General features: G+C 39.3%; 1 long non-coding RNA gene across 2 annotated transcripts in view; it reads right to left on the bottom strand.

The window, feature by feature from the left end:
* Positions 1-27,349, bottom strand: part of LOC146487315 (uncharacterized) — a 49,040-nt gene that overhangs the window by 1,301 nt on the left and 20,390 nt on the right. The window contains exons 3-4 of one of the 2 annotated variants that reach the window (XR_014857453.1): positions 25,399-25,910; positions 24,714-25,305 (exon numbers count right to left, since the gene is read on the bottom strand). This is a non-coding gene — a long non-coding RNA (uncharacterized LOC146487315). Of the gene's footprint in view, positions 1-24,713; positions 25,306-25,398; positions 25,985-27,349 lie in introns of those variants that run through there. The other variant, XR_014857449.1, reaches the window with a different exon arrangement.

The raw sequence follows: 27,349 nt of genomic DNA, 5'->3' as shown, positions 1-27,349 counted from the left end.
AGTACATACATGTAACCGGCGCCAAGCGAGTAAACCGCGATTTCTCTGGCGCCAAAAAATCACAGACTGCGCAGTGAAGCAAACCAAAGCATCTGCGAAATTACTTTCGACACTCAATTGAAAACCGCTCTTTAAGTCACCTTAAAGTTTTATAGAAGCTTTTACCTCAGCTAAATGTTATAATGCATTTAGCTAACTTATTTATAGCAATTACATGTAAGATTTCTTTAGCACGCTTATTACACTTGTATTCATATTATATTTTATATAGTAAGGTGTTTTCAGCGGATTGTAGAAATCAATTTTTGTTTGGTTGCTTTACTTTGTCTTGTGATGGTTGGAAAATATCGCGCCACACTTTCTCAGCCAATGAGAAGTAAGACCAAAGTCAATCGTGACTTGTCTACACTACTTGTTTGACATTCTGATTGGTCCACGTCTCCATCTGTCGCGATTGGTTTGAGCAATTACTTAGCGTTTGATTGAATGACAATCAATTGAATACTGCTCTAAGATCATTTTTGCTTAAGCTGAACTTGAAACTGTTGCTATGCGGATTCGAAACGTTTCTTGTACTTTTTCTCTTGTAATCTGATTGTGACATGGATTCAATTTCTTTAATTCGAATTATGACATCAAGTTTCAATACAAATTGGATGGTATAATAATCCTTATCTGATTTTTAGTAATATAGATGTTTGATGCTATTATCTGTATCTCGGTTGATTTATGGTAATTAATACTGTTGTACTTCAGTTTCAATGCATAGTCAATGTTGTTATCTTCAAGTATATATATTTGATATATTAATTAAGATTGAAGCTTCGTTACCTATTTCATGGTGATGGGTTATGATCGATGTATATTTGATTCATGTCAATTATGGTTAGTCTATGTGCATGCACAACGCAGCTTCAATAAATAAAACTTAAACTAATTGCCGGTTAGCCTTATTATCTTATGTTTCCTAACGGCTCTTCTTAACTTTCTGCAAGGCTCCACTACGATAGGCGCATTTTCTTCTAATTCCTGGAACAATCAGAGTCATCACTACATAAACGTCGAAGTCTAATAAATAGACCATTCAGCGCCGAGTTGCCGTGAGCTTCATTTTAAAACCATGGCCAAGCGTAAAGCTTTTTATATGAAAATTAGTTTTGTTTGCATATGAATGGTAACTAATTTTCATAATAAAAACTTTGCACTTAGCCTCACTTTCATAATGAGGTTCAAAGCAACTCGTAAATGACCTATTGGTCAATCTGGTCAAGTTCTTCTTTGCTGGATGAAATTGTTGACAAGATCTCATTCAGGCCAAGCAAAACAAAACAAAGCAACAAAAACAAAAACAACCCATCTTATAACCAATGAGCAAATGGCAGCCACTGCTCAAAATCTAACTAGCACTACTCCCATTACTCCAAGAAACTCATGCATTTATTTCAAACCTAATTAACAACCCACGCCGACCAACTGTTTCCCTCGCAGCTTCTCCACCGAGCTCATTTCTAGTTACCCATACCAAATTATGGCGCCCATCGTTACTGCTTACCGTCATGCATTAAAGACCCAAATAGATCCAACCTGTTGCCAGGGCTTTTTCCCAATTGTAAACGAAAAAAGCACCGGGGACGAGGTTGAAATAGACCTTTATCACACGGCGGCCATGTTGAGTCTCAGGGGCCGGCCGAGGCTTGCCGTGCGAAAACAAATCTTTTTACTCCCCCCCAAGACTCAACATGACCGCCGAGTTATAAGGGTCTTTTGTTCCCATAACATTTCTGAAAAAGGCACAGAATTTGTTGGCGTTTGCTCAAGTATTGGAAAAAAAAAAAAAAAAACAAGAACAAAAATCTATAATGGTTCAAAGTCGGCGCCGGTAGAATTCGCCACGGTTAACATGGACTTGGAATAAAAACTGATTGTGCCCTGTGTATTGGATGCACCCTTAGAGTTACCCAACGTTTCATTTCCGGAAGGGCCTAATCGATGCAGAAATCCGGATTTAGTTGTAAGAAAATCTAAAATTTTCTTTCTAGAATTTTCTTTAGCGAAATGTCAGCATATAAATTCTAGGAAAACTAGCTAATTCATTTCGTTTTTGAAGGTGTAAATATGTTTTTAAAAATGCGACAAAGGGTTAAGCTCGATTTCCGCCGCTCCCTCGGGCCTGGCTTTCCTCTCCGAGAAGAGGTATTTTCGGGGATGATCGTGGGCTTATTTCCCGAACTGCGGCTGGTAATTGAACCTAACAAAAGGCTCCTCGGTCGGTAGTCTCGGTAGGGGTGTGCCTCCCGTTCTCCAAATCCTCACCCTATTTCAGACTAAAACATGCCATTTTGCACTCCCGTTTTTAGACCTGGTTTGCAGCGTTATTAAGGGCGCGTTTCTTTATCCACAATTCTGGAATAAGAATGGTTGGTACGGAATGCTAGGAATAATTCGGATCGTCTGCATAAAAAAAACCCCGTCGGTCCTGGCCGAGTAAACATTGAGTAACAAATATGGCGGCCGACGAAGAGGCTGCCATTAAAGCCGTTATCGCAGCAATTTTCCTCGTACTTTTGGTACAATGAAATTAGAAACAATGTTTCATTTTGTCAAAAAGTGTAACCTGATTTTTTCTCCGGTAGAGACATATTTGAATCCGCAGCGCTCATCTCGCCGTCCGCCATCTTGGATTTTCATTCGCAACATTCTGTTCATTCTGCCCCTGGGAGCAGAATGGATGGAATGGCATTCTATCCATGCGGGAATAGAAATGCGGAATAGAAAAACGCGCGCATTTTACATTCTGTCCATTCTCATTCCAGTATTGTGAATAAAAAAACGCGCCCTAAGCTTCGCATTGGTAAGAATTGGTAAAATTCACCCGAACGATTCGGCTCAAATGATTTATTTTGGATACTTCTCTTTCTACGCTATTCATTCGGAGTTAAAAAGTTCCCTTAAAAACCACACCCGATTTAAGACCATAATGTTCAAAATCTATACCCGTTTTCAGACCAAAACGGCTCAAAATTCATGCCCTTTGGGACGGCACATACCGATATATCTTATATAGGGGAGTACCCCCCTCCCCGGGACAAAAGGTCAGCTGGTATTTTCGTGAAGCTTCGCGGAGTTCATAAATTCAGGGAATGAAATTCCGTTTTCTAAAACTTTCTGCAAATTAAATTTTCAGCTGAAGCATCAGAACAGATCAAACAGTATTAGCTTACAAAAATATCTCTTTGAAAGGTAGAAAACGATCTGGGAACACAGGAGAAAGCATATTTTAAGTATTTTCCTTAAATGTTCTCGTTGAATGTCCCTGATTTTAAAAAGACTCTTCATAGTGTCGAATATATCCTGACAAAAGTCGTTCTTTAATTTGTCCGGTCTGTCACTTCTACCATAATTATTCAAGGTTGCCAGAGGTATTTTACTGAATAATACAGAAAATATCTGTAGCAATCTCATAGCTATATACAGGTAAGATGGTTTGCACCTTTTCAACAGAAGTTAATTGTGTTAAGTATTGTAGGACTAAATCAATTAATTCGATAGAAAATCGACTTGAAAGACCCACACTACCTACAGTACTCCTTCCCAGTTCTCGTTGCAGGTTGACTCGGTATTGAATAAGGTATTTTTTGATTTGGGTCTTGACTTCAGCATCAAAAGTAGCTTCCTCCAGCTCTTCACCTGGTTGATCCTGGAGAAGATGAACAGCACTTGGTTGCTCCTGGGGAATGTCAATGACTATGTCTGCAAGTGCGTGTGCAAACTCACAGTCATCACACCTGCACTGACGACTGTGAAAGTCACAGCACATGGGCAGGATCATGATTGAGCAGGATCATCATGGTCAAAGTTGCTGAGAATCATTTTCCTTTTGCACTGTTTTGATTGCACAAAGTTCCTCATTTCATCAGACATGTTTTTTCTGATTTGGAGATATCGTAGGAGTTTTAAAAGATAAAAGTTATCCACAAAAACCTCGGGATGACCAAACAGCAAACTACATTTGTTAACATCTTTTGGGACCGTAACCGTCTGCTCTCCTTCATATTCCACGATACTTTTTAACTCGCGAATGCGCGTAGCGCGATGAACGAGTTATAGCGATAGCTGACTTTTGACTTCGGTGAGGGTAAAAGGCGGAAAGAGTTTGCGGAATGGTATGTGGAATGGCGTGCGGAATGGCATAATTATGCGAAATACGATTTATGTGGGAAATAAATTAACTGAAGAGCGCGTCATGTTTTCGCGCCAATTTTATAAGAGCAGCAGCTTTTTTGATGCTGCGGACTCTTGCTAAATATTAACAACAATTCGAGGATTTGATCGTCTGATTGTTGATTTGGAAGAAGTGAGGGTAAAGAAAGCGATGAAAACTGTTTATAGTTTTCGCATTCAAGGAACTATGAGTAAATCCGTAGTAAATTAAATTTCATGTTCACTTTACTTCATGCGACTTCGGTTGACAAAAATAACGTGGCAGCGTGAAGACTTCTCAGGACAAAGATTGATCCTTTACCGAGGGCAAATAATGAACATGTTTTTCTTTTTTTTTAAACCCTCGGTAAAAGATCAATTCTCATACCCTGTATGCTCGATGATTCATTTATCATGAGCGGGAAAATGAACAACAATTTGACCAAAATGCATTTGTGATAAGAATAGTTTCACAACCTTTCAAACAACTAGCGTCGATAATTAGACACCATACTGTCATCTGCTTTTTTGCTTTAGGTCTTTTTTGCTTTTAAATCTTATTTTAGGTTGGGACGTCTGGCACTGAAAGACCTTAATCAAAGACGGATATGTTTAGTTCGATAACGCGTAACTGAACTATAGCTACCTGAATCGCCGTATTAAATAGATAGGTAGCTAGCTCAGCAGCTCAACAGTGACTTGCGTATTCGTCGCTCGACGAAAATGTAAGGTGAGAAAAAGTAGAACATAATGATAAAATGACCGAGTTTAAATTCAAAATTTCTCACATAATAGTTTTGGCCTCGGACTGATGTTATTTCTCCAGTCTGGTGTTGCTTTTTGTCTAGGCTACTCGCTGCCACGTTCTTTTTGTCAACTAGAAATTTAATTTATTCTTAGTTCCTTGAATGCGAAACTTCATCGATTTCTTCAATGTCACTACCTAACCAGCGATCAGACATGTTCTATCCCAGGCGTATATTTTCTACTCCTAGATTTGTTGTTTGGTTGTTTAATAGTCCGCAACATCGAAAACACTGCTGCTCTTATAAAATTGGCGCGAAAACAGGATGCGCTCTTCAGTTAATTTATTCCCCGCGTAAATAGTATTTCGCATAATTATGCCATTCCGCACGCCATTCCACATACCATTCCGCAAACTCTTTCCTCCTTTTACCATCACCGTTTTGACTTGGTTTGTTGGTTGGTTGGTTGGTCGGTCGGTTGAATGGTCGGTTTTGTCGTTAACTTTCGGGCGTGCGCAGTGAATGAGTTTTAAATTCAATTAGTGGAATAAAAAAACGCGAACATTTATTGTTCACGGCGCATCAGGAAATTCTTATTCGATATGTAGAGAATAATTTGACGATCATTTAGTGCAAGAATGGAGATTTTTCGTTCAATCTGAGCAAAGTTACAAGTTTTTTCAGATTTTCAGAAAGTCCGGGGTCGTAAACTCAATTAGTGAAAAAAAAAATGTGAAAATTTTTTTTCACAACGCATCAGAATTCTCTCATTCATTCTGTGGAGAATAATTTGACAATCATTTTAGTGTAAGAATGGAGATTTTTCTTTGAATCTGAGCAAAGTTATAGGTTTTTTCATTTTTTTCTACAAAGTGCGGTTTCTTTTAAGAATTAAAAATAATTTAATTTAGAAATAATTTAATTAAAAAATAATTTAATTTGTCAGTTTTCACGAAAGTGGAACGTGCCATGTCACGCATCATTGACGTCGTAAACAAAATTATGCAAATTTCTGGTGTAATGAACACTTTAAGATGTGAAAACAGGTTTTGCCTTCACAAAACGGAAATACGGACGGACGGGGAAACTCTTCAAAAACTCTTTGGTAAAGGCCTTTCTCCTGGGGAACACTCGCTGGCTGCGGAAGGACCGAGATCTCTTACGGCAAGCGAATTTCTCTGAGACAGTAAAACCACACAGAACTTGGCTCCAACGTAGGGTTTAATACCAAAACTATAACCTCGCGTACAGTCAAAACATAAGCAAGGATATAACCAAGGATGCAACCAAAGAAAATCTTACAAAGCACCTGTATTTAAGCCTAAGCTAGTAAAGCGTTTGAATTACATCATTTTGCAACGAGTCAGATTACAGAATACAACAGTCATTTCTGAAAGTCTATTGGATAAAACCTAAGCTTACTCTGAAACATTAATTACTTTCGAAAGCTACACAGGTGGATAACAGTTTAACAAAAGGCTAGCGCAGGTTACAATAACACTTCAACGCTCAATTACAGTTATGATCTTATAAGAACCGTTTACGCCTAATTGAATACTACAGGTTGTGTTTACGGTTTATTGAACTTGAAACTAAGGAACTTATTATTTTCTACGTTGGTTTTTATATTTTTATCAGCAAAGCAAATTAAACTAAATGTCTAGAAATCCTCTCATCACATTCCTCCCACCTTAGCTCGAAACCCTCCTGGGTCGAGCAATAAAAATAGAAAGAAAACAAGTAATTTGGAAAAAAGCACAGCGATGAAAATTTGAACACGGTTGGTTACGTGAATTGCTTGATTTGTTTTGAAGTGGTTTTGTAATTTTTGTTTTTGTTTTTGGTGGTCTTTTAAAATTTTGTATTTGGTTTTGTGCCTGAACCGCGGCATAAACCGAGCTACCTAATATAGCGGCCTCGGGGGTTCATTAAAAGAAAAAGGCTTGCGCATGCATAACTTACTCTGACAATGTACGAATGTCAATAAATCTTGTTAGCACACTGGTGCATCCAATCTTTCAAATAATCATTGTTGATTTCCTCTAACATTTCTCACCTAAATCTTATTTTCTTTAAACGTTTCCAGTACTTTGAACACTCTTATAACTTATGACTGGCAACGAATGATTTCGGGATCTCTTTAACACACAATTGTCTTACTGCTCGGGTTCTTTCTTTCTGGAGCTCACCAGTAAGGTTGCCTACACTTGGACTCAGATCACTTAAGGCTAGTGCAAAAGGTAAACATGAAAAATTGGACTTGAATTTAGCAGAGGTAAAGGGATCTTGCCAGTTGTGGGCAAATATTCTGGTCATCAACTCGCTATCGTGGTCAAGGGAACGCGTAGAAACGTTTTCCGATGCGTTGAATGCTATTTGGTTACCACTGTAACACTCGCAGCTCTTGGTCTCCTTTACTGGCCGCATTCTTTCTAGGCTCTTGGCTTGCGAAGTTGCGCATAGATATAGTACAACCAGGAACAACAGCCATAACGACGAGGTGAGAGACCCATGTACACTTCTACACTCTGTCGTGTTTCTTGGCAAATTAGTCAGTCGCTGAGCTTTCTTGTGATCGTCAAAGTCGGTCTTTACAGCAGACATGAATTTCGCGGGTTTAGCCTTCTTGAAAGGTCGAGAGACGTAGGTGGCCATTACACGTTCACTCTTTGGGACTGACGTTTTCTTGAGCTTCGAGGACTTATCTACTAGAGAAACGCACTTGATTTTCAAATCTATCACAGCATCCTTCTCGACTAAGAAATCTGATCCAAGTATTGCCTCAAAAGGAAGGTTTTGCATAACGTGGAACTGACTTTGGTACACAACACCACTTATTTCCACTGGTATGTCAATCTGTCCTAACACAGGTACTCTGTCGCCACTGATTGCGTTAACAGACGGAACTAACCCATCGGTCATTTTTGCTGCGTACTCACGACCATAGATCTTCCTCACAAGGTTTTCATTTATAGCGGAAATACATGCTCCAGTGTCTATGAGTAAGTCGACTGGATGACCTTGTAACCTTCCACTTAGGAACACATTACTACTCACAAATTCCGCTACGTGCATCTTCTTCTCTGGTTGTTGGACATTGTTGCTTGTGTTGCACGTTTGTATCTGAGGTATTTGTTCTGATAGAGGCTCTTCTTTGCTGATGATCGTCACTTGACGGTTGATTTTCTTTAGATCTCCTTCAGTGGGCGAAGAAACGGTGACTTTAATGTCTTCTTTGTAAACGTGCTTGTAGGGCTCAGGTAACTGATTACCGGAAGGTTGATCGCGATGGTGGAACGTTCTCGCGTGGGATGTCTGGTTCCTTGGTCGATTGGTGTGTCTCGGAAAATGCCTCTTTCCGGAAAAGGAATTAAACGCACCCACACAAGCTACCCTTTTCCAAGGTGCCGGGCCTACTGGGGTCTCAGTATCTCCAGCTAAACGGGAACCATTGAAACACTGATTCTCTCTCGGATTAGCTGCAATGCTGTCAGATGATGCCTGAGCAGCTGGCTGCGATGAGATTGGATATTCTTGTGGGAGCTGTTGTTGTGGTAAATCACGCTGGTGGTAGCTACTGTAATAAACATTCTCAGGACAGTTATACTGATAATGACCAGGACTGTTGCATTTGAAGCAAATTGGTCTTCTATCTCGGATCCTCGGGCGTGGTTGTTGGTCGTATTGTCGACGTGTAGGCTTTCCTCTGATTCGAACTTCAACTGTAAGATCTTGAGGTTTGCTCATCCTGGTGGAGCAAGCACCTATGTTCCTATTGAAAGTGCTTGTAGACTGTCCGGTGTCAGGACTGAGGGAATTTGATCGGTTTTCCTGTACTGTCTTGGGAACTGTTTGGGGGGTCTGTGCTGGCTTAGTACTGCTGTCGGCATGGTGGACTTCATTGAAGGACGTGCCTCTGTTATCCGTAACTGTAACTGGGTTGTCAATTGAGTCTTTTGTCTTAATCTCAGGATTCACGGCGGCTGGGCTTCCTGTGTTAACACCTCCGCTGGTGAATCCAGTTCTGTCTTTTCCTCCCTCCATCTGTTTAGCAGTGTGCGTGTGTGTTGAATTGTCGCCTTTGGCTGTCAAATACTGTATGGTGGCATCTGTCTGCAGTGGTGAAGGTAGCTTGGAAACTACTTCGGCGCGGCTTAGCTTCTCTGGTCGAGGACCGGGACGTTCAATTATGATTTCCTGTAGTTCAAAAGGATCAATGAAGTCCGATGAGTAGGCATCACTTGTCCCTGGATAGGGAGGTGGCTGGACATCTTCTGGAGGCGGTTTGTTCTCCATCACTGGTGGTATGGGCTGAGAGGCTCCCACATCAGTAGTCTGGATGTGTCTGTATGTTGTAGGCCACAAGGGATATGGCACTGGAACTGGTAGATCAAACATGGCCACATACCCGTTTTCATTGTGAGACGAATACTCCTTGTCTGAACGTGGTGGCAAGTCGAGGGTCGGATCTAACTGGCCAGCGGTATTCTCTTGGAAAGGAGTGCTGTGGCTGTTCTTGAGGGTCTGATCTGATTTAAGCAACCCTGGTGTTGATGTAAAATCTGTGGATGGTGGCTCGGTAGGTAGCAGGGTTAACCAAGGTTTTGTAAACTGATCAGACGGCAGTAAAAACTGGTTAGCGGTCTCTGTCTCTTTGGAACCTTCTGTCAGCGCGGAGATGGCTGGGTGTGGTATAGTTTCTTCTTCACCAGGCCCTAGGTCAAAGTCAACCAAGCAGTCGTACCCTTCCTGTCTGGTTTCGTAATCGTAGTAAGAATCCCAATCACCGGGGTATTCAGGTCCGTCGAGTTCACTCGCCTCTTCAAATTGGCTGTGGGGCACTGTGACATCCATGAACTGTCCCAATGAAGGATCACTTTTATTGTCAAAAGCAGCGACATGGTTCGGTTGTCGTGGTGGGGGCAAGGCTCGCGGGCGTGCCTGAAATCCCGTCGATTGCATTCTTGTATCAGGAGCGGGCAACGCGTATCTGGGTGCCGGCTGTCTATCACGGTTTCTTCGTTGTGGACAACTGTTCTGATAGTGACCACTCATGCCACAAGAAAAACAAACAGGTCGTCCATCTCTTGATCGTTCCCGATCGTTTCGTATCCCTTGTCGCCGCTGGGCCATACCATTAAGGCGTTGATCCACACGTCGGTCCAGGCTTCTCATTTCATTAGTCAGTTCCCGGATAAGTTTCATAATCTGTTCTTCTTTTCCAGGCTCAGAATAAGCTGCAACCCTGTCCTGGTTGGTCGGTGGAGACAATAGGCTATCAAGTTTCTTTGTTAGGGTGTCCATTTGCGCTTGCATAGCTTGTTGTTGATTATTTACTGAGCTGTTGGTACCTGCTACCATGGTGTTGAGTGTTTGTGTTAACTGGTTTAACTGGGCCGTCATAGTTGCTTTGGAATTGTTCATGGTAGTTTTCACTGCTGCTGCGAGGCGAGCCATCTCTTCAGCCTCTTGAAAACTCTTTGGCTGTTTAAGAAGAACAGTTTCCCTTAAGTCGGCCCTTAATCCCTGCACAAAATATCTCATCTTGTCGGCGTCCGAGATCTTTATTCTGCGAAACTTGTTAGTTAAATCATTTAGATACGTGTCAAGCGACTCAACAGGTCCCTGCTGACGGGTGGTAATTGCTTGCCAAACAATCCAGCTTTGGTTGTCGTTCGCAAATCTTTCTCTCAAAGCGTCACGTAAGTGTACAAAAGTGTCCTTCTTGTCTTCGGCCAGGGAGTAATAAAAGTCTTCCGCAGGTCCCGCAAGATTCAATACAAGTTCAGCCAGTGCGGTGGGACTATCTGTGTTTATTCGTCGTAGCTTTAAGTAATTCTCTACTTTATCCAGCCAACGGTTAATGTCTTCAGAGTCAAAACCATGGAATGAAGCAGGCCTTTGGGAACCAGTCGAATCAGGAATTGGGGCTTGTTCCATGACATTGATAGTCCTCTGGCGAAATTCCCGATTTTTCTGTTGCTGAGTTCTCAATTCTTGTTGCAGGTGGGCCATTTGCTCTTGCATTTGCTGTAACAGTTCTGCTTGCATGATACCTGTTGGTAGTGTTTCACGCGTAATTGATTCCTCCTTGGTTGGTGAAAATAGGTTTGATTCTCCTCCGCTATTATCACTTGAACTGTCGTCAGAGTCACTAGTATCACTCGAATGTTGTTTCCCTAACGAACTCAAGTGTCCGTTACAGCGTCGATCTTCTTCTCCGCTGTCCTCGTAGTTTAACCTTTGGGGAAAGTGTTTGTAAATATCAGAAGGTGAATTTATCACTGGTATGTGTTGCCCACCAGCTCCAAAGGCGTGGGCCCTAAACTGGTCACCAGAAACAGGTGTTGTGGTTGTTGGTACCTGTTGGCCACCTGCTGAGTGATTGTTTTCCTTAATGTTCTCCTCTACTTTCTCTTTTTGTTTTCCTTTCTCTGAATTTTCTCCGTTCCAAAAGTCGTCAGGATCGCTTATATCCTGTACCTCTAATCCAACGCGAACTTTTTCTCGCGAACAATGGGCTCTCTGGAATTCTGTGGCCACGTTACTTGAACTGGTTTCCTCTTCGTGGCTGGGCTCGACGCTGATATCGACGGGTTCCAGATTCGTTTTATTAACTCGATCAGCGTTTTCTTGGCGGGCTGGGGATTTACCGGGACAATTCTCTACTCCGGCTCTTGCTTTGCGTCGTAACTCTGGGGCTATTTTACTCTCATCGAAGGGCAAATCGCATTCAACAGCAACGTCAACCTTCTTTTTAGGTGTACTGGTTCCGTACAATAGTTTTTGGCTTCTCAAATTATACGGCTTCAATTTCCTTCTGAATAACTTCGACATGAAACTGTCAAATCTCTCTCTCTCTTTCTTTACTTACTTGGGCGTCCTTTGGTTACTCGCTCCAAGGGGTTACATCCTGTTCTGTGTTGTTCCAGTCGTCTCCGATAATTCTGCCGTAAGTACCACTCTCCTCCACCAGTGTGAAAACAGTTTTCTTTTCACCAGTGGGAAAACAGGTTTTGCCTTCACAAAACGGAAATACGGACGGACGGGGAAACTCTTCAAAAACTCTTTGGTAAAGGCCTTTCTCCTGGGGAACACTCGCTGGCTGCGGAAGGACCGAGATCTCTTACGGCAAGCGAATTTCTCTGAGACAGTAAAACCACACAGAACTTGGCTCCAACGTAGGGTTTAATACCAAAACTATAACCTCGCGTACAGTCAAAACATAAGCAAGGATATAACCAAGGATGCAACCAAAGAAAATCTTACAAAGCACCTGTATTTAAGCCTAAGCTAGTAAAGCGTTTGAATTACATCATTTTGCAACGAGTCAGATTACAGAATACAACAGTCATTTCTGAAAGTCTATTGGATAAAACCTAAGCTTACTCTGAAACATTAATTACTTTCGAAAGCTACACAGGTGGATAACAGTTTAACAAAAGGCTAGCGCAGGTTACAATAACACTTCAACGCTCAATTACAGTTATGATCTTATAAGAACCGTTTACGCCTAATTGAATACTACAGGTTGTGTTTACGGTTTATTGAACTTGAAACTAAGGAACTTATTATTTTCTACGTTGGTTTTTATATTTTTATCAGCAAAGCAAATTAAACTAAATGTCTAGAAATCCTCTCATCACAAAGATCTTGTCAGCTTTCATAGAGGTTTCAAAGGGAAAAATGTTTCATTTTCGAAATTTACAACTGGTAATTTATGGGAAAGCAAAAGGACGCGGTCGATAAATAATTCTTATTTAGCAAGAGCTTGTCATAGTTCATTATTTTTACTTGAGGATTGCGTGGACTGAACTCCAAAGGAAAAATTTCACGCAGTTATGTCGGGCATGAAATGTAATGCGATACTTTGTTGAACATATTTCCTTTTGTGAGATCGGCTTGCCCTACAGTAATTTTGTAATTTTAATTCCCAAAAAAACTTCACTTGCCCATCGGGCAAGTGATGGTTAGAATCCACTAGTCCGATCGCAAAATCCAGTAGCCCCGGACTATCGGACACGAATTTGCATGACGTAGCTGCACATGGCGTGCCTCTATGAACTTTGAATAAAAAAAAAAAAACGCGATTTTTTTTTTTAATCGGCGCATCAGAATAATCGGCTTATTCAATCTGTAGAGAATAATTTGACAATCTTTTTATAGTACAAGAACGGTTGTTTTTCGTTACATAATCGGGCAAAGATATAATTTCTTTTAGCTTTCAAGGAAGTTTCCGTAGCCGTCTAAATTTCAATTACTATGTGTCATCTGCATTCACGAGTTGGCTCACAGGAGCCTTTGATTTTAAAACACAGACATTCACACAGCCTTTTAACTTCTGCAACTGATCCCGGATCAGTGCATTTAACAGCGACACAACGATGACTATCGAGTCTTTCTGTTTACCTTCACTTTCAAGTTTGCATAAAATCAAAAATCCCGGGCAAATCTTGATAACAGAGCGATTTGCCAAAAGCCGTTGGCAACACAGTCAGTACATCCCTTTTCCCCAGACAAATGGCCCCAATCTCATCGTTCTGCTCGATCAATTCTAGGTTAGGATTTCCTAATTTTGTCACAGAAAATTCAAAACCATCGGGAATAGAGCGTTTTCATTCACGTGACTACCGGCCATATTGGTTTACTGAAACAAAAAAAAGTATTTGCATGAAAATAGAGTTCAATTCCCAGAGGTTTAGTTTGGGACACCAACATGGCCGCCTTTTCTTCGTTTTGGGACACCAACATGGCCGCCGTGACGTCATGTGAAAACGATCTATACTTTCTCTACATTCGTCACCATTTTGTCAAGATGCTTAAGCCTGCGTAGTTGAACCTCATAACAAGAAACTTGTCATCCGAAACGCTTTATCTCAGAGTCTTTAGTTTCCCGCTCCGCTGGACAAGAGTAACGAGGGCTCTGGGAACGAGATTGAGGAATAAACTATTGTCAACATTTGCGCTTGTGATGACAATGTGAAAATAAGTTTTGAAATTACAGCAAGAAGAAATTGAGGCAAGTCAAAGTCTACAAGGTATATCTGATGGACTGAAACGGTAATCACGTAGTTTTCCCCCCGAGATCCACCCTGGGTTGACTGTGTTGTCTGTACCGGATTCTCATCAATAACATTACAGGAGAAGTAAAACCGAAATTAACTTAAATCAAGTCAACAAATTAAAAACTATCGAAACATCAATGCGGTATTTTTTCAATACTATTCTCAAACAAAAAGCTGTTATATTTAGGAGACTGAAGTTTGTCTTTCGCCATGGATCAAAGCTCAAGAGATGCAGATCAAGCTCAAAAGAAGCGCAAGACTTGCAATGTGTTTAATACGCTTAATCAATGCCGGGACGTCCGCCAGGTATGAAACGAAAAAAAAAAGAATTATTTTCAGGTTAACTTGTTAAAATACAATTACAGCCAAACCTAGCTTTAATGTCTGTTTGAGATGAATCACTGATGGTAATAAAATGTTGACTGAAAAAACATAACATCATTCTGCATTATTGCTGACGAAAGGGCTGATCGAATTTTAAGATAAGAGTACAATCTTATAATTTATAGTCCGACTTTGAGGAATTTAAATGTTCTGACTTGTCTGCAGTCTAGATATTTGTAGTAGATTACATGTGAAGGCGTCAGATTCTTTGTTTCTTTTGGTAGATTTCCATTTCTTTCAAGAACTTATTTTCAAAAAAATTTTTGAGAAATATTGAATCCTTTTACTTTTACGAGTGCTAGAAGTGAAAGCAGTCTTGTCGATATTTTCACCTATCGTTCGCATTAATCCCCCACTCGGCCAAATAGGGAGCGTGACGTAACAAAAGGACATCGTGCAAAAATATCCGAAGATTCACGGTAATGCTTCAATTGTAAACAGAGAAAATGGTTGAAAAATGTGTGGTTTTCGGATGCAGCAACTCTCGAAATGTAGAGAGAGGAATGAGCATGCATAAGATTCCTTCTGAATCCTTCTGGCGTCCTTTTCTTACGTCACAGCTAAGAAAGTCTCAAATATCGGACGCTTCCCGTTAGCTCGTTCCCAATGAGCCCACGAGACAGAAATTTGTCCAGCGGGGCTTAAAGCGCCGAAAATTTAAAAATTTCAGCAACTTTTAGCGCTCGTAAAAAAAAAAAAGGATTCAATATTTCTAAAAAATTTTTTCGAAAATGAGTTCTTCACAGATATGGAAATCTACCAAAAGAAAACAAATTGAAGGGTTAGGGGCACTTTAACAAACAAGCTACTGAGTATAGCATGAGGGTTCTTTCCCTCTCAGAGGTAGTCGAGAGAGATAGGTTTCTGGCACGAGGAAACTCCTCTTTCCTGTCTAGTTCGGCAATCCGCACTTACCTGTAATGCTCGCTCGAAAGTAATGGAATCTACTTTCAGAGAAATAAGACTCTACGTCGCTTAATGGTCAAATTTATGAAAGACAATTGAACCTTAATTCAGGACGCGTCAGCACCTGAAAGAGGTTGAAAATTTTAGATAATATTTTCTGGCGGGCGCACTGGTGTTACAGGACAAGGGGCACGACTGGTATTTTCAGATTTTCGTGGTCGGCCTAAGGGATGGTGTTTTCAATCTCGTACGGGCGTCACTGGTCAAGTCTGACATAGCCTCTCACTCAGACGTTCTAAGGGGTTCGTCACGCATTCCTGTCCGGAGAGTGCTTGACGAACCCCTAAGAACGTCTGCGTGGAAGGCTAAGTCTGACGTTGTCATTGTTAAATCTTCCTAGCGTGCTCCAGAGTCTAGTGATTATTCAAATTATAGTGGTCTTTATATGGCATTGGTTGGTGTTAACCCACCGTATTGGCAATGAACAACGATTCTTTGCCGTTCATTCCGCGGTCTCCCTTCGTCATTAAAGATTTGTAACTTTTCCACTTCTCCAACGATGGTCGTACCTCTCTCGGTGGTGAGAGCATATAAAGACGAATGGAAAGTTTCAATCGTAAATTACGATTCCTGGAAAAAAGTCAAGTGAATTTCTGTTTAAAAAAATAGGGGAAAACCAGAAAATGAAATAAAATGTTCTTTCATGCTCTCAGGTTCACTCAAATGAAAAAACTTTACCCGCCCTTTCTAGCAACAACACTATTTCGTCCTGAATTTCTTCCTAGGGCCCGATCTTTTGTGTTTTTAGGTACGAACAAACGTCGATTTTTCATCGATTAAGCATAACCGCATTGCAAATCTTGCGCATCTTTTCAGCTTGATCCGCACGGTCAGGTGCCATGGAGAAAGACAAACTTCACTCTCCTATATAGATTAGGTTTTTGTTTGAGGTGAATACATGATTTTTGTTTCAGTCCGGCAATCAAATATACCTTGCAGACCTTGACTTGCCTCAATTTCTTCTTGCTGCAAATTTCAAAAATTATTTTCACACTCTCATCGCAAGCGCAAATATTGACATTTATTTCTGTCCTTTTTCGCGCGCTTGCGTATCACATTTTACATGCATGTCGCGCAATGAAAGCACTTCGCCTCGTACAGCCTTGCCTAGGAGATGTGATATCGCCAAATGTAATGCGAGTAACGACCGAGACATGTAAGAGCATTTCCTTATATCTGTAGTTTTCAGTCGTGTTTAATATCCGGTTGTGATCAAATGAGTCAAGTATTCTGTAACAATTTTGCATTATTTCTTCAGTATTTTCGACAAACACACAGAAAAACTAAGCTTCATTGGCAAGTGTATTTATACAGATGCGCATAGAGAAGATTTTTTTGTTTCTACCTTCTGGTGATAAATGTATACAAAAGTAAAACAACGGAAGCGTTTTATCATGTGGCAAGTCGAGAAACGGGCCGGCTGATGTTTAATTACATTTACGTCGGTGCGCGATCAATGGACTTCATTCGCAATATTTAAGCAAATTTTATTTTAGGTCACGTAAAAAGGGAACATTTACACTTTCTAGCTTAAAATAACGGTAATTTGGAAGTGTAGCATGATATGAGAGACAGGGTATTGATTTCACTGATTTCAAGTTATTTCCCTGGGAAGGCTCTTTTATCTCGCCTGAACGTCTCAATACAAACTCGAAAATTTCACCTGAAAAGAATCATTTGATAACTTAATGCTAATATGGGAAGCACTCGAATTTAAAGCTAGTTATTTACGTGTATAAAAGCATAAGATGAAACCAGAGACCTTGACTTTTATCTAAAAGCTTCCGCGAACTGTACTGACGCGTGCAAAGTAACAAGAGGAACTGGCGAATTGTGTCAAAGTGCATTCAACACATCTCGACCTAGCGCGCTCCGTTTTCACGGGCCAAACTAAATAATTTAACATGATAAATAATAAAAGTCGCCTGTTCAAAAAAGTTATTTTATTAGCAGCATAGTCGTATACCCCAGATGATATAGTCATTTGAAATATGGCAAAAATCACTCTATCTAAGGAATAGCAAACATTGTATTCTTTACGTGGGCAACTTCAAATGAAATAATGTTCAGGTCGAGATAAAATATAGTTTGAAAGCAAGCACGAGGGATGTAAAAACAATTGTGAAAATAACATCTCGAGAAAACGTTTCCTTGTCTTGAACGCGAGTTTTAAAATGTACTAATTTGCATAATTTAAATCGCGCCATCGCTGGAACTTTTGAATATTATTTTTGAAAATAGTTCATCAAAACGGTCTTTTGGGGCAAATAAAAAGAAGTACGAATTTTCGCTTCTGTCGCCGAATTCTTGAAACTTACTGACAACGGCTCTTAAACAACAAATAAAAGGAACAATTTTTGAGATAAATTTAGTACAGTTATGATGGACATGTATGAGTAAGAACCCTCAAACATGACTATCGAGGCCTGAACTTATGACAAATTTAAAGAAAAGCCTTTGAACTCAAGTTTCATCTTAAATAGCGGCCTTGGAACACCTGCAACGGAAGTTTTATAGCTTCGACCATCGAGAGTCTGTTTTCTTAGGACAACAGGATAATATCAGCGGGTATCCATTATATGGGGAAAATGTGATAATATGAAAAAATATATAATAAAGGGAAATAGCAATAAAATAAAAACTATCCAATGAAGAAACAATAGGATAATTTTTGCTGACGTCATTGTTTACATTTTGCCTCATTTGCATATATCTAAGAACAAATGGGCACTCTAAACCAAAAGAACATGTCACTCTTGGTCAGTCAGTGTAAATATCGTGTGACACTTGTTGTTGAATGTTTTCAGAGAAATTTGCTTTCATAACACAGGTTTGGTGGCAAGAGTTGCCATACATTATTTGCAAATTTTCCATACTCATAACGTTCGAATTCCTTTACAGAAGCACCATGGCAATTTTCCGAAAATACTAAGTTTGCCAAGCTCGTGCAATTTATGAAGATCATTTGTCTGTCAGTAGCTAGTTTCGTTCTTATTCTAATGTATGCTAAGTAGGCCAAACATTTAAGCAAACATCTCCTATATAAGAGTGGTTATCGTACGAGAGATAACTTGGTTTAAGATATGCGGTTGTTTTTATCAGTGCATGGTGATATAACTAGAGGATACGCTTGGTGATGCACCTCAGGTATCTTTTACATGTTAGTAAGAATCTGTTGTTTATCTGACTTTTCAGATCACTGATAAATGATATTAACGTTTTGTACGAAGGATTTAGTCTAATTTAAGACTTTAGTTTTTATGTCAATATGAATGATATATTTTTTTTTTATGAAAGTAATAAATATAACACGCATGCAAGAAATGAATTTAATTTTACTTTACTGCTAAATTGTACAAATTATCGTGCAAGTTATGATACCAAGTTGGAAAAATATTGAACCTGTGTAGGACTGTACACCCCTTGGTAATTCCATGTCTCCAGCCGAGGCTAATTAGCCGTTACTATATCATAATGCAGAACATGGCGTGTAGATACAGGATGTTAATACTTATTTTGCTCAAGGTACGCTTTGCTCGGGTACCTTGGTGTACCCGTGATTCCCCCATGGCCACCTCACAGAATCTCGAGTCTTAAGGCTGATATCGTGCGATCAGTTCTTTGCCTACTAACCGAATAAGTGCGTCGTTTGTGCATATTTCAAATTTTGATTTGAACAGCCGGTTCCAGATAGATCAGCATGGACTATTCAAAACAGCAGTGTTTTTGTGACCAGAAATCACCAAATCAAAAAGCTAAGGAAGCTGATATTTCAGCGAAGACCCGAAAGTGGAAACCTTGGGCACAAATTGCCGCAGAAACGAGCAGCAATTGTCCTCAACTTCAATAAAAAAAAATGAAAGGAGTATTTTTGAGAAAAATTATACGGTTGTGATGGACATGAACTCAAAATAACAACCCCAAAATATGACTATTGAGGCTTTATTCCACCAAATTAAGAAAAGACTTTGAACTTTTGAGACCAAACTTTTAATCTTAAAAATTTAAAAAGCCAGCCTTGGAACAGCTGCAACGGAAGTTTTATAGGAAACTTCGACCATTGATTGACAGGAAATATCAGCGGGTATTCATTATAGGATATGGCCAAACCGTGATAAAATAATAATAATAATAATAATAATAATAATAATAATAATAATAATAATAATAATAATAATAGTGAAATTACATGAAATAACAATGAAATAGGAAACTAAGCATTTAAGAAACTGTAAGAGAGATCTTTGCTGACGTCATTGTTCACATTTTGCCTTATTTGCATATATCAAACAACCAGCTCCGAACAAATGGACACTCTAATCTAAAAGAACATGTCACTCTTGGTATTCGGTTTAAATATTGACGAGACTAAGAAATTTGACTTGTTAACACAAATTTACATTGTGCATGGCTTGGTGGCCTGAGTTGCCCTACATTCTTTGCCAATTTTTGATACTCACGACGTTCGTTTTTCAAAATACTGTCTAGCCTGCAACGCACAAATGTTCCGAAAATGCTCCTTTTGCCAAGCACTTTTAATCTATGAAGACTATTTACCTGCCATTAGCTAGTTTTGTCTTTTATGCTAATTATAATGTTGAAATAATGAGGCGGAGCATTAGCTGAAATATCCGCAATACATAACAAACTTCAAAGCCTGTTTCCTTTAACGACATAAAGAAAAGATCAGTTTTTTTTCTTTATATTTAATGTCGTTATGTCGCATGTCAACCAGGCTTCGTGTAAGTGGTTGACAAGTATCTATTTACGCAGACAGGTAAGTGATTAAAACAGGAAACTATTATTACCGGCTTACATTATTCACAGCACGTATCCTGCTAAATTACCTTTTACTCAGTTTTTCTTTTTCGAGTTACATTTTGAAAGCGCTTTTCTCCGCCTGATATCCGAACAAGAATCACCACTGCCCAGCAACCTTCACTCAGGTAAGCTATTTAAGCTAAGGGAACTCAGAAAACTCGATGAAGAACACCAAGTCAGCTGTCTGTTTTTTAAGATGTTACGAACACTAAAGTGTTGTTTAGATACGACGGTGGTACCAGAATAAGACCTGCTTGCACATGAGCTTGCTAGTTTTTCTTAATAACGAGTAAGAATGCGACAGCCTTTTTTTTATTCTCTTGTGTAGTTCAGAATTTGGTTGCTCAATAACAGGCAAAACTAAAATCTTTACTGATATAAAGGAAAAATTTGAATGTCGAGAAGATTGCTAGAGTAAACAAGTAGCAGTTTTACGTCTTTCCAGGTTATTATATAACGTTATATATATTCTGGAGTGCAAAAGGGCAACAAAATTTGTCAAATTTGTTGGTTTCCTTGGGAATCTCCCTGTCCAAAACGAGGGCGTTTTATTTTCACAGGACTTTTTAGGAAAGCCTAGGACACTTGCTAACTTGTTGAGGATAATTCATCACAACATGTTTGTTCATACTTCGGATCTTTTACACCGGGAATCAGGTTAATTAGCTCGCGGAGCTGACGGGATGTTTGCCGAAGATTGTTCCGAAGTCCCTTTTGGTTTTCTGACCTCCCGATTCCGTCGCTAGTAATGCTATCTTTCTGCGCCATGAGAAGTCGACTTACTCTAGGCGGAGGCTAATTTTCGTGGCTTACATCGCTCAAGGCTTCTCCGCCGCAATAAAATATACCAGCCCGCGTGGACAATACGGCCAGCAACCAGGGTAAGGCTAAACCGGATAGCTCTTGTGCCGTCATCAAAAACATATCGGATAGGGCTACCGTTCACACACAAAACGTCGATTTCGTATCGATTTTTGTGCCGGAGCGATGCTGCGTTGCTTCGGTCTTCAAAGTGAATCGTCACAAATCGGGTAGGTTTTCGTAACACTTTCTTGAGTTGTGTGAAGAGAAAATCGAACCGAAACGAAAGTCAATAACAAGGAGCGAGGATTGGATTCCAGGAGAATTATATGGCGGCGGCAATGGTTCTGTTGTGTTTGTTCTGTTCGCGTAAAATGCAATACAGCATAGCGTAGACATAGCCTTAATGTTAAACTACCACACCAAAAAATATGGTGACTGTTACATTTACCCAAAATCCCTAGCGTATGTAAAACCTAAAAGCACAAATTAAAACACGCAGAAAAGTTCTACAAATTTAAAACCTAGCATACACAATGTTCTTAGTAGATGGAGGAATCTCACAAAAAATATGGCTTCCTTTGTGCTTACTGGCTGTGTTAGGTTCCCGAGGCATTGAGGAAAAATGTACAGCCGCCATCTTGGATTTAACGGTCTTCTTTCTCATCCAACTTTATTTTCGTTCATGTTATATCCTTAGTAGATATGAAAACAATCAATTCTCTAGTAACAAAAAATGCATCAATTAGAATACCATACACTGAAGCATGAAGCTTTTTTCTGTCAACTTAAAAAATATGTAATATTGAATTTATCATACATTTCTCGTTGCAGAGGAAAGTATTTTCCGAGTTACTTCCAACACTGACGGGTCGGAGTTTGTTGTTTCCCGGTAAGGTATGTACTGAAAAATTGTTGTTTTGAAACGTTTCAGCAACAAAATATTTTATGACATAGAAGCAAAAGGTTATTTGGTTCTTATTTAAAGTTGTTTGTCACAGGTCTTATTGTACTGAAGAAAAGCAACTCCCACAGTCGATTCATACAGCAGCTCCTGAAAAAATAGTGAGTACCTAGGTGAACTGAATTCATGTTACAAAATGGACAAAAAGGCAGCTTGTTATAGAAATCCCTAAACGGAAACAAGAACTAAATGACACTTATTCTTGTAAAAGATGGAAGTGTACCGTGATTAATGTAACATTGAGCGCAATCAGTAATCGGTAGCTAAGGACTTTTTCGCTGGTGAAGAAAGCATAAGTTTCAATGTCACCACTAAGAAGCAAGTGCGCAAGTTGGACAAGAAAAAAGTTTTGTTCCTTTTATTTGGAATTGTGTTCAAAGGTGTTTATATGGAATCTTATGTGTGTGAGTTTCCTGAGTCGCTGGCGAGACCGGGTCTGACACACTGGCAAGACTTCCATCTATTTTCTTTGCCTCTTTTTTGAAATTATAATCATGTAAAATTTCAGTGCAACTGATAACCAGGGTCTACAGCAGGAAATCAGGTTGCCAGGGATAGTGGATGCTACTTGGCTCAGCAACACTGGTTCATCTTCCATTTACAAGTTTATGAATATATAAACACTTTTACTAAACACAACTATTGATGATTTTATATTATTATTTAAGTGTCGAAGTATTTAGCTCTGTAGTGCTAATTGGAGACACTATAAATCAGTGAAATAAATATACAAACGGAACATAACATTTGCTAAAAATCCCAACTGGTGGGAGGCAAACCAGTTGGCTATTTACAAAGCGTGGCCTTGGATTTGAAAACGGCTACTGTGAAACAAATCCAAGTGGTCATAGTGGGACTCGAACCGTGGGCATCAGGATTACATGTCCGGCGCCCTAACCACTCGGCCATGCCGTCTTCCTAAATTCCTTCGCTTTTTTTTCAGAGAGATGGCTAATGCTTCCAATCAGCAAAACGGAACAGAAACTGAAACAAGTTTCCAGGAGCTCTCCTCATCTGAGTGCATTGCCTGGCTTACAGTATTCATGGCCGAGTCTGTTGCTATAGTAATACTTAATTTCCTAACAGTTATTGTTTTCATAAGAAACTGCAGTCTTTGTAAGCGCAGCATGTACCTGGTGATCAACCTGGCAGTTGCAGATATGTTAGTTGGAGGATGTTCAGAAATCTCAGAATTTCTTTTGTTTGGAGAATCATGCTCCTTCTGGAATACCCAACAACTACCTTTTGTCAACCTTGTTTACTATAACTCGCGGGACGCGTTTCCTGTTGTTTCTCTGACAAGCCTCGCTGCAATCTCGTTAGAACGAACGCGTGCGACGTTTCGCCCTTTCAAACATCGTATTATTAAATAGCGGGTGTTTGCATTTATTATTACAATAATTTGGGTTACATCTGGGCTGTCACTATTTGCTATTAATTATTTAGTTAACCACCCGGAAAGCTATTTCTATAGATGTGGTTCATTCACGGGTTTTTGTCTAATTGTTATTTGCGTTTCTTATGTGTCCATTTTTGTCAAGATTTCTTGTGGGGCGCATCCTCAGCGCCATGGCGCAACCAGCAAAGAGAAGAAACTGACCAAGACATTGTTCATCGTGACTTTGGTATCTTTGCTGATGTGGCTCCCGATTACGATATATTCTCTACTGTTGGCCACTTTTCAATCCTTTCTTCCTTGGCGGGTGATTCGTCATCTTTCTCATGCTTTTATCGTTTTGTTTTATACAAACTCCCTTGCCAATCCTATTTTATATGCAATCAGAATGCCAGACTTTAAAGGAGCTCTCATTTCACTCTTTCGACGTCGTCAGCAAAGACGAGTTGAAATTGTTTCCCTTGGTCTCTTGTGATTACTAACGGTTTATGTTGCCCCATAATTTGTAACAGGATAACTGGCTGCAGCCTTAAATTAAAGTTTATTTCTTGAAGAAACAAAATATAATGAAAAGAAAGGCAGTAGATAAAGAACTTGTCGAGTGAATTTCAAAACCTAATAAACAGGTCTAGTCTATTGCATTTGGCAACTTGTGTTTAGTCATTCAAGTTATATTCGTTTTGCATTAGTGGACCATATTCAGTGCGACATGAATTTGAGAAAAATAAATTTGTCATCTGGAGGAGTTATTTGTTTAGCGTGCTAGAATGACATAATTTGTGTCTTTCCGGTCAGTTTTGTGTTGTTTATGCAAGCGGTAGAGACAGATCCGTCCTTCCCGGATTAGTAGGACTGTCTGATATAGATAGACAAGTTTAATGGCCATTCGATGTTACAATTTAGTTATACTAGTACTGTTGCATAGCGGAATACGTTATTTCAGAATGCCAATGCCAAGTTCCTTGTAAGCTGTTTGATAGACGAGGGCAGAGTGGGTACCAAAATCTAGAGCACGTTTCTGCGACAGGCGCATGCGTGGTCTGGCAAGAAGTGTGTTAACACCAAAACGCCTGAAGTTAAAGCATTACATAATGGACACGTGTCTTCGGATTCGTGTCAAAGTTTGTAGCATATAGATTTCCAAAAGCCATTAAGGTGATTGGTAGTTGACCTGGGGCCCGTTTCTCGAAAGTCCCGATAATTAACGGGCCCGGAAAAGCTGTTGTTGTTGACATTTACGATCGAGGTTTCAATAGTTTTGCAGATAATATGATAAAACTATCAGTTAACAAAACAAAATGGACTAGTTTGTTAGCTAGGACCCGCGCTTTTATTCTTAAGGTTTTGATTTGAATATTTGTTACCGGGACCCTTCGAGAAACGGGCCCCTAGTCTTTTAGGTCAGTAACTATTCATTCAATTTTGTATCACATCTGCTTCATTCATTCTTATTAGAGCATTATTAGCCTTAGAGGACTAAAGTACAATCTCGTACAACAACAACAACAATTTATTTACAAATTCAGATTATATAAGGGGCTTGTCATACAAATAGCCACAAAGCTAGTCGAGGCGGGCATGACGAGCACGAGAACATAATGGAAAAAAAATTACAATAAATTACAAACATGCTGGAAAACAGAAAAACTTAACTTTACATAATAACGCAGATTTAGATAAGACTATGCATCAAAATTAAAGTAAAGAGAGTCCTCAGGCTCTTTGGCCAGCGAACGCTGGGTACGAGATTGACTATAGTATAGCCGTATTGACGTTTTATTATTATTTTTTTGACGTCATTTCTTATTGTCCAATAAGACTGACCTAAAATTGATAGGAAATAACGATAATTTCCTGGCGTTTAAAAACTGATAAACAAATTAAATTGCCTGAACACTGCTACTTTGGTGCTTAAAGAATAACCTTTTGCACGTTAAAACGTTTGTTAGATTAGATGACGCACTTTTTCAGCTTGATTTTCATCTTTGCTTAGATATCCCAGCTGAACACAAAGGACATGTATTTACTACAAATGTGCAGCTGTCGAACGAAAACACTTTTTCAGCATGATTTTCATCTTTGCTTAGATATCCCAGCTGAACACAAAGGACATGTATTTACTACAAATGTGCTGCTGTCGAACGAAAACATCATCATTATACCAATTCAACAGTTGACAACAAAATAATTGAGAAAACAATTTGTACTCTGCATTGATTCTCGTCCTTAAAGATGAGGAGGAAATTCAAATGATTCAGAAATTATAGGCATAACTCATGCCTAGGTAAAGTGAAGTTATCACACATCATGTGATTGTCAAGCTTAGTTGTGTGAACAACAAAGAATGATCAAATGTTTCCTCAGGTATGATGTCTACAGCTTGTACCAGCTTTCTTTCGACCGACGATTCATACGTAAAAAGAGAAGGCGATGATCTCTTGCTAATAAAGAAATACCAGGACAGAGGGTCACAATCAACTGACAAAATTTATCTGAGGAGGGCGAAAGAATTATTTGGTGTTAGTAGATACCAACTACTCAAACTCAAGATAGTCATTGCCATTCACCTTGTCAAAGTCTCTTGGATTTCGTACGCATTTTTTTTCAATTACCGGCGCTATAAACTAAAACCATTGCAGAATCGGTGAATAATTGTTACGTTGAGGGTAGCGAACATTAAGTAAGTACATGTAACCGGTGCCAAGCGAGCAAAACCGCGATTTGTTTGGCGTCAAAAAATCACAGTCTGCGCAGTAAAGCAAACAAAAGCATTAGCGAAATTACTTTCGACACTCAATTGAAAGCCGCTCTTTAGCTAGATGTTATAATGCATTCAGCTAACGCTAACTTATTTATATCAATTACATGTAAGACTTCTTTAGCACGCTCTTTAAGTCATGTTAAAGTTTTATAGTAGCTTTTACCTCAGCTAGATGTTATGATGCATTTAGATAACTTATTTATAGCAATTACATGTAAGACTTCTTTAGCACACTCATTACACTTGCATTTATATTATATTTTACACAGTAAAGCGTTTTCAATGGATTGTAAAAATCAATTTTCCTTTTGTTTAGTTGCTTTACTTTGTCTTACAATTGGTTAGTAAATCTTGCGCCAAACTTTCTCAGCCAATGAGAAGTAAGACCAAAATCAATCGTGACTTGTCTGCACTGTTCTTCCCGCGCTTGGCGCGGGTTCCATGTACTTGAGTGGCATTCTGTCTACGTCTACATCTATTGCGATTGGTTTGAGCAATAACTTCGCGTTTGGTTGAATGACAATCAATTGAAAACTGCTCTAAAATCATTTTTTCTTTACCTGAACTTGAAACTGTTGCTATGCGGACTCGAAACGTTTCTTGTTCATTTTCTGTTATGGGCTGATTGTAACAAGTATTTATTTTCTTAAATTCAAATTAAGACATCAACTTCCAATACAAATTGGATGGTATAATAATCCTTATCTGATTTTTAGTAATTTAAGTCTCAATATAGATGTTTTATGCTATTATTTGTATCTCGGTTGATTTATGGTAATTTATACTGTTGTACTTCAGTTTCAATACATAGTCAATGTTGTTATCTTTATATATATTTGGTAGATTAATTAAGATTGAAGCTTTGTTACCTATTTCATAGTGATGGGTTATGTTCGATGTATATTTGATTCTTGTCAATTATGGTTAGTCTATGTGCATGCACCACGCAGCTTGAATAAATAAGACTTAAACTAATTGCCGGTTAGCCTTATTATCGTGTGTTTCCTAACGGCTCTTCTTAACTTTCTGCGAGGCTTCAGTAAACCACCGTATTCACAACACAATTTTTGCAAGCTTGACCTGCAAACAATTTGGCTTAGTTTAATTACAATGGGCGCATTTCCTCTAATCCCTGGAACAATCAGAGTCATCACTACATAAACGTCGAGGTCTAATAGATAGACCATTCAGCGCCGAGTTGCCGTGAGCTTCATTTTGAAACCGAGGTTAACTGTAAAGCTTTTC

Source organism: Pavona decussata, unplaced genomic scaffold (genome assembly GCF_977016875.1).
Source record: "Pavona decussata unplaced genomic scaffold, jaPavDecu1.1 SCAFFOLD_16, whole genome shotgun sequence".
Lineage (NCBI taxonomy): Eukaryota > Metazoa > Cnidaria > Anthozoa > Scleractinia > Agariciidae > Pavona > Pavona decussata.
The sequence above is the reverse complement of the archived record's forward strand: the minus strand, read 5'-3'. Positions and strand labels throughout refer to the sequence as shown.